General features: G+C 42.2%; 1 long non-coding RNA gene across 1 annotated transcript; it reads right to left on the reverse strand.

Moving 5' to 3' along the window:
• Positions 1–361: 361 nt before the first annotated feature.
• LOC112487027 (uncharacterized) lies at positions 362–4400 on the reverse strand. The gene is made up of 3 exons (XR_003049732.1): positions 3731–4400; positions 3264–3539; positions 362–1117 (listed from the first exon to the last, which is right to left on the reverse strand). It is a non-coding gene; the product is annotated as an uncharacterized LOC112487027 (long non-coding RNA).
• Positions 4401–9260: the final 4860 nt, after the last annotated feature.

Here is a 9260-nt window from a genome sequence, read left to right on the forward strand (position 1 = left end):
AATAATGTCTATTGACTTGGGTCGTGAAGTTTTGTGACTTTTAAAATAAGGGTCCCCAGAAAAAAAAAGTTTGGGAAACACTGGTGTAAATGAATGTGGTCCAATATTTAGTCTTTGTATTTGTATTCCGTTTGCCATTTCAGTCCAAAGTGTTCTGTACTTACAGAGGGAAATATTTTTCAAAACTTCTCATTTTCTTTGCAGTTAAATTATGGTTGGAGGAGTTTAAATTAACTTCAAATTCTACCCAAAAAAACATTAAAAATTGATTAATCAGGTCCAGGTTATCTGAAAGTTGAGGTTTGAAATTGTTGAAATTTGGTAAGAAAAAAAAGATTAAACTTAAATCCCACAAAATAAATAAATGAAATGATATAGTTTGAGAAAAAAGCTGGAAAACTTTGGGGAAAAAAACTTTACCAAAACCAAAGAAAAATGATAAAACTTCAACAGTTAAATGTCTGCGTTCTGTCTGTGCGTCCCTCCGTCAGACCAAGGTGAGACGGCAGCGTCCAGCGATCAAACCTCGTGTTACAATAACACTGGTAAACAGTTATGTCTGTCCACTCCACTGTGTCCTCCACTCTGGTGACTCACCCATGTCAGACGGGTTCCTTCATCGTCATCATCATCATTTTCTTCATCATCACTTTGCCCCCCTCTGGCTTCTCCCCCAGTCTCTCTGCTCACCCATGTCTCTCTCTCTCTCTCTCTCTCTCTTCCTTTCCTTTTCCCCTCCACAGGCCAAGAAAGATCACAGGGGAGAAAAAAGGCCATTCCTCTGTGATGCCAACCTGTTTCTGCTGACAGTTCCCACACACAACAGGCAACAGGCAGTGGGCGAGAGGGGAAACTACCAGCAGAGAGAGTGAACCCTGACATTAGTCTGTATTAACTCACAGTTTAATCCATTCATAACTCACATGGATTTACCCTCAGTGACATACAGGGTGTCTCGGTGGCTCCTCATCTAACACGTTGTGAAACGTCAATGATATGTTGTCAACACAGATTTACAACACCGCCTTGTAGTGACATATCTTGGTACTGCATCATTTGGGAAATCCCCTGCTGCAGCAGGGCAGAGTGAGGCTCCGGCAGGCAGATCATGCATGAGCTGTTTGGAAAAAAAAAAAATTATAAAAAAAATTACAGAAGGAGAGGAGAGAAAATAACCAGAAGATCAATTACAGAAAAATCTATTTCATTGGATTTTTCCTGTTTTTTGTTTTTCTTGCCTTCTAAGTGCCTTGGTGCCCTGAGCTGGAGATTAAAGGTACAGTTCAAACATATTGGCTTGAATTCAGACCTAGTCAAAAATTATGTGTGTTTTTTTTTTCTAATTTACTTTATACCAGACTCAGTGTCTGCATTAGTGTTGGTAAACACAGAGGGAAGCTTCGACCCCCTCACCTGGTATTATCAGGGTATAGTATCAAAACCTTCTCTATGAAAAGTAGTTGAACGTCGAGCTTGGAAGCCAATCACGTCTGGCAGTTTATCGTAGCTGTTATTTTTGCGAAGTAAAAAAAAAAAATTGCTGATTACAGAGACTGATGCAGTACCGCACCTCAAAATGGTTGGGAAGGCCCAGTCTCCAGGCCCTGCCTTTTTAGCTGTAAATTTCTCTGTCAGTTTTCCTCCATGTGAGACAGCAGTAATATTAAAGTCTGTTTTTATCTACTGTACTGTACAATAATAGTCACGGAAAATATTCGATCTGTGAGTTAGAGTCAAAGAGTTTCAATTACTGAAAAAAAAAATCCTTAAAAACATCACATCAACGTTCTCTTGGCCAAAGATCATGTGAAGTACACCTTCATATACATATATGAAGATATATAAATATATATCTGTATATATTATAGGAGAAACCAACTATATTTGACCGTCTATCATTTTAGAATGGAATCTAATAAAACTTGGAAAAGTGATAGACAATGTTCTCACTTTAAGGTCCGTGTATCTAAAACAAAACCTCTGAACCAAACTTTGTTCAGAATAGGTTTTGAATTTCATTCCAGGTTAAATAAATGCTTCTGCCATGACAATAAATCAGACCAGGTGTGGGTTAAACACCACTCCTAGTATGACACACTCCCTCCAGTCTGTGTGCCCTCTCCATGCCCCTTTCATCACCTCCCACTGACAGAACTCTCGGAGGCCCTACGCTAACGAGACACTTTTGTATAAATGATTTGCATTCCCCTCGACAAACGGAACCCTGTGATCTGCACTCGCTCACTCTTCCTTTCTGCCCCAGAGTGATTGCTCTTAAAAAGCTGATAAAGCTCGGGTATTCTTTTTTTAATTTAATTTATTTAATAAAGTGGCGACGATACGACCAGTGGAATCAGAATCAACTCTTTTTCTGATGCTGCTACAAAACTGTCGCTAGCCCAGATGCTATGCTATGCTGAGCATTTCCTTTTCAAATCAATTCATTTGAGTGACATATGACATATCAACCACCACATTACTGTCCTCCGAGATCTAGACCTATAGATCAGCAGTCCTTCATACCATAGATCACTGCGCACCACATTACATCAGCCGTCACGTCAGCTCATCATCATTTTCATCCATCACTTCTTGACTGAAATAGAAGTACTTCCACGTACATTTGTATCATAATCTGTCTTTTCTTTACTCTGATCCAAAAACTTTCCAGCACCTTTGGGGGCTAATCATTAAAGATCCAAATCTCTGCTCTCTGGAAAAATGAATCTCAATCCAAGGCATTGATTTTTTTGTGTGGATATAATCTCTGTTTCCTGCATTAGTTTGATAAAACATGATGTAGATTCTAATTCTAGCTCACAGCAAGTGAAAGTTCATACTGTGTACTCCGTCTGACTGTATACTCTGACTGTATACTCTGACTGTGTACTCTGACTGTGTACTCTGACTGTGTACTCTGACTGTATACTCTGATTGAGGTGGAAGCAGAAACTTCTGTTCTTATTTGTACAGTTGATTTTAGTCTCTTTTCTTCTTGTTGAAGTAGAGTCCCTTCAGTCATGGCTGGAGGGCAGCGTGTCTCATTCATCTAATCCTGTGACTGTGGGTGGAGACAGGAAGACATGACAGTGATCTTTTACTGTAAGGACGTAGCACTCACCACTCCTCCACCGTGTCACCCTTGTTTTGGTCATCATGGTTGGTCTTATCATGAGAGAACAATCAAAGTGAAGCCTGTCATGACGTCAGACTCACAGAGGGGGGGCGCTGTAGTGAAGTACTGTTACCCTCGCTCCACCCACCTGTGAAACCCCCAGCACTCGGCTCCGTGACCCAGGATGTTCCCTTCCCCGCTCTCTGCCGGTGTTCCTGCTTGACTCACTGCTCCTGTCACAGCTTACGCACAGATGTTTTGCCTGATTGGGCCTTTCCCTGAGGACTGAGCGGACTTGTAAAAATCAGGATTGATTGATGGCTCTGCCGACTCCTGTGTTGTTCTAAGTCACACGGCGCCCCTCTTCACCTCCTCCTGTCATCTTCTCAACTCTTTTCTCACCTTCTGCACTTTCTCCCTCCTCCTTAAACGACACGTGAAGAACACGTCTCTTAAACGGTCGACTTCACACTCTGCTCATCAAAGTGTGTTTTATTGATGATTGACTTTTTTTTTTCATAGTTTTTTTTTTTTTAAATAAAACCTAAAGTTGCCCCGGTGACCTCTAACCTGAACTTCACTGTAGTCACCAATGTAAACATAAATAGCTGTTACCTTTTGTCGCCATTCTTAGCGTCCAGCTGCCACAGTTCTGCATCCTGTCAGACAGGAAGTGAGGGTGCACATGCCATCAGTGGGAGGTGACATGAAAACAAACAAGAGACGGCGGCGAAGCTCCTTAAAGGAGAGACGTCACAGTTACTGCAGTGTAGAACGTGGTCTCGTCAAATCTGAAGTGAAGGAAAGTTCATCTGCTGACAAGAAAACTGAAGTTTCTCTTTGTTTATTTATTCATTTCATTCTGCAGCCTCTCTCTCTCTCTCTCTCTCTCTCTCTCTCTCCAGGGTCAAAGGTGGGACAAAGGAATGTGTTTCCTCTGAACAAAGAAAACGAACATGTCCAGCTCGTACAGTGCAAACTGGGCCAAGGATCTGTCTGTTTTTCCACACAGACTATTTTCACCAAAGTGGCCCTTGGGTTTCAGAGAAAGAACACCCGGTGTAGATGGAGCGGCCGTACCTTTGTTCATCTGGTCGACTTTGTGCATAATATCAACCATTTCTGATGGATTTCTGCTTCGGTTTTAAGCTTTTGTTTCAGTACGTTTTCAAAAGAAATGAGGCAGGACAAAATGCCGAATGACGTGATGTAATTATTATTACAAATAATTGACATCAACAATAACTTCATCTGCAAGAAAGTTGCAAAAAATACACCATCCACAAATACAGATTTCTGCTTCGGTTTTAAGCTTTTGTGTCAGTACATTTTCAAGATATTTTTACTTCAAGAAGAGAAAAAAAGGCATAAAACTGAATTTAAATGAATTTTAAAATTTATTAGCAGAAAAATAATAATAATAAATTTAGTTGTGTAACAATAGCTGAAAACACAAATACAGCAAAGTGTAAAAAAAATTATGCAAAAATTAAATATAAGACTCCAAAACATTAGGAAAAGCTGGCTTTTAAAAAATACTTTTAAAAAATGCTTAAAACACAATTTTAAGCAAAGTTCTAGAGGAAAATACACAGATCTAAACTGACTTGATCAACCAAATGTCAGACAAAATGTTTAAAATGTTACTTTGAGATGAATGTGAGGAAGAAAGTTTAAAAATCTGGTCAAAATGTCTGCCGTGAAAATTAATTTTGGGAAGGACACCGCTGGCCATGTGAGCCCTGCTTGAGTCCCACTGTTTGTCCGTGGGCCAGACTTTGAACACACCTATTGTAAAATCCCTACAATGTATTTTGAATGTGAATGTCTGAAGCTGTTTGTTTTGTTGTTTTGTCTCTATAAACCAAAGTTGCTCAGTTGGAAGTTCCACTTTTCCACTGGTGTTCGGTGGAAACACAGACGAGAGACGACTGCAGTCAATCTTCCCACATGAGACGTGAGTTTTGGACACGCAGGTCAGAGAGTGACGACTTTCCCTTGTAGCTGGATCACAGCTGTAGTTGACCTCTCGCCTTCATCCCAGAGGCACAGCCTGGCTGGAGCCTGTGTGTGTGTGTGTGTGTGTGTGTGTGTGTTCTCGGTGACACGGCGCTGACCCGGTCCACTCTCACCTGTACTTGTCAGTCACTCGTCCAGTCACCAGAGCCCTTCCAAGCCCCGAGGCTTCACACACTCCTCCCATCTGAGACCTTGAAGAGTCTTGACATACTTATGATGAACATTCCTCCGCCCTCAGGTCACAGAGACCCACAGGAGGAAAAGAAAAAAATCAAAAAAAAAAAAGAAGAAGAAGAAGAAGAAGAGTACAAGAGGCCAGCAGAGTGAGAGTCTGAGGGGGAGGAGGAGGAGGAGGAGCAGTGATAAAAGGATGGTGTTTCCCTGCAGGGTCATCAGTGGAACCAGAGATCCTGGGACACCTGTTCCTGTAGCAGATGTTAGCAAACTATCTCCCTCTCTGTTTATTTTACAGTGTGCAGCCCTGCTTCATAGCTCCACATGCTGTCGTGGGTTAAATTTGAATGGAAAATCTTTAGTCCGGCTCCTTAGACACCTGTCACTCTAAAAGTAACAGCCTGGCCTCAGCTTTCTCTAAGCGGCAGCTAACAGCTAACGTTTATGCAACGCAACGTAAAGCGTGATGGTGTTAGCGTTATTCTGTAGGGTTCGCTTAATCTAATCCTTGGAGCTTTATGAGGTGTGTGAGAGCAATTTGGACGAGTTTAGATTGAGCAGAGGTGTCGAGTGAAGGTTAAAAAAAGAACCTGACCTCTAAGGGTAAGTTTAAGGAACTACAAAATGTGTTCGGAGTTTGTACAGGGGGGCCGGGTCAGGAGCAGAGAGATGGAGCGTTCATGTGAACTAAGCACAAAGGCTAAGATGCTAATGCTAAACGCTAAATGCTTTTAGCCTTCTCTACGCCATCTATCGGGAAAATGTGGGCATTGCAGGGAAAAGGCAGAAGTATAATCACAGTACAAACTAATTATATAATTTGGACAAGTTTGGTGGGCCGGATTACAAAGCTAAACGGGCTGCACCCGGGCCCCTGGGCCTTAGTTTGCCCATGCGACCAATTAAAAAGTGGGCAAAATATATCAACAAAAAAAATTGACAGAGAAAATGAACTTACAGGAAGTAAAAATAATTATTTTGCTTGGAAACACCTTAAACGTAATTAGCTTTTATCTGGTGAATTAGCTTGAAATAGCCAAGTTATTTGCTCAAATTAGCTGGAGATAATTTTAAAAAAACTACTCAAAACTACAATAACGCACGAGTAATTCAAGATAAATTAAACTTGATCTGAATGCAGTAAAAATGTTAGGACAGCCAGTAAATACCAGACAAACGCCGACTAGACTGAGTTCGGACAAGGCTTAGCTACAACAAGAAAAAAATGTGTTTTTCTCGTTCCTCCTTCTTTAGAAGTGCACTGTACATGTAATAAACACACTGTTATGTGTTAACAGCAACAGCCGTTGACGAGAACCCCGTGACGTCGGGTTGGAGGAAAGACCACAAGAGATGTGGGGATGGTGCCGCTCGTAAAGAGATGCCTGGAATAATGGGGAAGGAATGTGGTGTAAAGACTCTCCTGGGACGGATCCAGCTGAAAGGCCCTCCTGCTCAGCAGCAACAAGAAGGAAATCTGAAGATTGTATGGTGGTGGTCACAAACCTTCACGACCCCAAAAAAATCTTTTGCGACCCACCTGGTGTCCGCACCCCAGTCTTTGGGAAACAATGAACTGCGCTAACCACTTTTTTTGTGTTTTTTTTTTTTTTCTCCACTTTAGAATGGTTTGATTTTAGTGTTAACTAGATGGATCGTAGATCTAATAAAAGTCCAGTCCTGGACAGAAGTCAACATCTCGTCCTGTTACATCACTAAACCCTTGAATGTTGCGGGGGAAGACAGACTCTTCATATCCACTGAGACAAAGTTCTGGCGTTGACAAGTCTTCAGACCAAAGTTTGTCCTCGAAGATGTGACCTTTGAAAGCATACACACATAATACAGATTCACACACAAGCGCACCCCCCCGAGCCCTCCTCCCAGCAACCCCCTCCGTCCCCCCTTTCCTGTGCCGACCTACTGGAGTCGGCTGTTTTTGTTGGCCGCCTGCCGCCCTCAGAAGAAGAACGCTCTCAGGCTCTCCCTGCTCTCCCTGTGTTCACTCCCTTTCTCTCCCTGTGAGCTGCCAGGGAAATGCTGATGACATTACATCGCCAGAAAGGTCCGGAGTGAAAGTGATCACCCGCCCACCCCCGTCCCTATGATCCCATTCCTCATCCACAGGTCTATGGCTTCACTGGATCTCCAACTTTTTCATCTTCGTCTCCGTCTACCGCGTGTATTAGCTCGCGTCTCTGCATTGAAATGCATGGATTTGAAGGTGTGTGTAGGTCACATGCTCTAACAGACCTTACACTCCAGTGTCTTAACAGCAAGGTGTGACATGTTCCTGTTGTCAAAGGGTCACAAATTAATGTAATACATATGGGAAATAACTGAGTTGATGCTTTTTCAGTTGCCAAAAAAAAACATGCGCACCTTCAGGTGAACTTCCTGGGTTTGAAATCTACGTAGTATCAGTAAGGAAAGAAGAAGTGATGAGGACATATCAGCTGAGACGTAGAGAAGGTTTTGAAGACTGAAGTTGAACCAAAGTGATGTCAGATTTAAGCTGAGACGTAGAGAAGGTTTTGAAGAGCAGCAATCTTAAAGACTGAAGTAGAACCAAAGTGATGTCAGATTTAAGCTCTAAATCCGAAGCTTTAACAAACCTACCATAGAAACATCCAACAAAATTGACCATGGGTTTGTCTCTCTCTAAGGTAGAGAGACAACTAACAACCATCTTCACAGAACAGAAAAGCCTCTGGGTGGAAGCAGTAGGTGGGAACACTCAACGTCAGAGAAAACAAGAACAAACCGAGACTGACATCGAAGAAGAAGATGCTAGAATCTTGGCTTCTCTGAAAAAGGAAGACCAAGCAGCAGCAGTGAAGACCCCGTGCTCCCACGGGGGGAGTAAAAATGGGTTGTTACTTGTCATCCCACGCCTGGATAAACAGGGAGGGTTGGAGTAGGAAGGCCGTTCGACTTAAACGCTGTGTCAAATGTAGGATTCCAAGCTGGGGCAAATAAATCCATACTTGGAATCTCCTGGTAGGGAAGGTACGGCAACAAACGGTCAAGTGTCGGGTCTGGAGGAGCGTCTGGTTATCATACCCAGGTACAGCAGTACTGGGTAGAAGAGCGTACAGTTATGTGTTACTAATAAATTCTCCAAAACGATGAAACGATCCATGTTGGAAAAGACTTTAGAAACCAAAGATTGGGTCGCGACCCTTGGGTAGATCGCAATAATTTTTTTTTTTGGGTCGTCTCACATCATGTTTCCCAGGAGTTTACGAATGATATCTATTGACTTTGGTCACGAAGGTTTGTGATTTTTAAAATATGGGTCCCCAGAAAAAAAGTTTGGGAAACACTGCTTTAGAAACATTAAGTAATGTCCAATATTTTGGATACTGGACGTTGAGTTAACGCTTGTTTTAACCTTAAATCATAACATGTTTCTATCTATGCATTTGGAACACACACACACACACACACACTGGCTCTTAACACGTCTGGTCTGAATTCCTGGGTTGTGTTGGTCACGCAATGAGCCGTGCAAGTGCTGAGTGCAGTCAGAAGAAGACGAAGAGGAAGAGGAAGACGAAGAGCAGCCTGAACAGACTGAAGGATGGAGTCAGGCTGCGCCGCCGCTGCTGTGTTTGGGCCACGGCCATCTTTACATTCAGTCTTTGATTCACAGCTTTGTCTCTGTTGCCAGAACCATTAAACCGCGGTGAACTCTGGATTTCCAGAGAATGACTTGGACGACAGAGAGAGGGGAAAAAAAAAAAAAAAGACTACATGAAGGAAATCTTTATAATTAAGACGATGAAAAAGTCAAAAGTGGGTCAAAAGTTTAATTTGTGGGGCTGTGTGTTTTTAATGTAAAACACACACCGCTACCATAAAAGGCCATCTGCGCTGAGCTGAAAGGTCCAAATCATTTTTGACTGGAGCAATATGTTGACTTTATTATGTTAAAGCTGATACTTTATTT

Source organism: Cynoglossus semilaevis, chromosome 5 (assembly GCF_000523025.1).
Source record: "Cynoglossus semilaevis isolate Cse_v1.0 chromosome 5, Cse_v1.0, whole genome shotgun sequence".
NCBI lineage: Eukaryota > Metazoa > Chordata > Actinopteri > Pleuronectiformes > Cynoglossidae > Cynoglossus > Cynoglossus semilaevis.